The 1,610-nt window shown below is 44.7% G+C and overlaps 1 non-coding gene across 1 annotated transcript; it reads left to right on the forward strand.

Moving 5' to 3' along the window:
- Nucleotides 1-266: 266 nt before the first annotated feature.
- Trnat-ugu (transfer RNA threonine (anticodon UGU)) lies at nucleotides 267-340 on the forward strand. Its single transcript has one exon. It is a non-coding gene; the product is annotated as a tRNA-Thr (tRNA).
- Nucleotides 341-1,610: the final 1,270 nt, after the last annotated feature.

The following is a 1,610-nucleotide window of genomic DNA, read 5'->3' on the forward strand; positions in this document are numbered from 1 at the left end:
GGCTCCCCAACCTACTATGTCTTTCGAGAACAGTTATATATGGTTATATATGGTTAAAGGCTACCCAGCCATTGACCTTCGTCTGTGCGAATACGCACAGGTTGCCCAAACTCTTACGGGAATCGCCAAAGGGTGCGCGAGTTATGAGTGGATGGGCAAATTTCTATAAGGTACATTATATATGTAGAATTGTGGACAGTTGGGAATGTGAGTCTCACGGGAGGAGTGCAAGGGATAAGTCCTTGCAGTCGCCCTATTCATCTGTGTCCTCGGTGGCTCAGATGGATAGAGCGTCTGCCATGTAAGCAGGAGATCCCGGGTTCGAGTCCCGGTCGGGGCACACATTTTCAGCTGTCCCCATCGAGGTATATCAACAACACTTGTCGGCAGCTGAGGGTTACAGTTAGTCATCATTTATTTCAGGGAAAAGCTGCACGGTCATTAACAGTATTCTGTTCTTTCGAGAACAGTTACTGTCTTCATACATTTCTGTTAGAGTGTTGACAAGGGATTTACGGTCGACTGAGTCATACACATTCTTTAAGTCGACAAATGTACATATGGTGGGCTTATGTCTAATAGACCTGTATTCGAACGTTATTTTTAAATAAAATTTTTTTGTTAATTATTATGTTTTTGAGTCATCAACTTCCTGACTGGTTTGACGCATCCCGCCACGAATTCATCTCCCGTGCCAAACTCTTCATCTCAGATTAGCCATTCCAATCTAAGTCCTCAGCTATTTGCTGGATGTATTCCAATCTCTGTCCTCCTCCGCAGTTTTTTCGCTCTACGGCTCCCTCTAGTGCCACGGAAGTCATTCCCTGATGTCATATTCTTTTCCTCTCTGATTCTGTGCAGAGCCTCCTCATTCCTTACCTTATCAGGCCACCCAATTTTCAACATTCATTCATCTGTAGCACAACGTCTCAAATGCTTCGAGTCTGTTCTGTTTTGCTTTTCCGACATGTTTCAAATGAAACCACTCTTCCGTAGTATAGTAATTGAAGCAAGTGGTTTATACTGTTTGGGATTTGTCTATGATTGTATTGAAATATAGGTCTAACTTTCATTTCTTCCTATTTAATCTTCACCTCCTCACAATTTTTTTTACTATGTGTTAAAAGACCCATATACTGTCACCTGTGGAGAGTGAAATGGAACGTCAGGACAACAGTAGATTTGTTTAATTAACCTCTTATTAATTATTCCAGTCCTTGGCCGTAGTACATTAGGAATAGCCTGATAGAGGTGTCCTGTTGCCGCACATGTGAAACAATATATGTCTGGCGTTACTGAGAGCTCAAAGAGTAGAGCCGAGTGTGGCGTCACTTGACTGTCACTTGAATGCCACAGTCAGCAACGTCTCTATCTGTGACCGTGTTGACAGCATGACGTCGCAGCCGACAATATCGCAGAGGCGGCCATGACCTCCCTCCAGCAAGTGGGTGGCTCTCTGCTCCAATGGCGGCTGCTCAGGGCAGGCTGCCTCGACCTGTGCTCGAACAGTGGGCCCTGTATTGCATTCTGCGATGTCACTCAAAGTGCTGCTCCAGGTGTCCTAGGCTCGTGGTGTGGGCTTTGGTACTGAGATGATAATATTTTAGTAC

Source organism: Schistocerca serialis, chromosome 5, assembly GCF_023864345.2.
Source record: "Schistocerca serialis cubense isolate TAMUIC-IGC-003099 chromosome 5, iqSchSeri2.2, whole genome shotgun sequence".
Taxonomy (NCBI): domain Eukaryota; kingdom Metazoa; phylum Arthropoda; class Insecta; order Orthoptera; family Acrididae; genus Schistocerca; species Schistocerca serialis.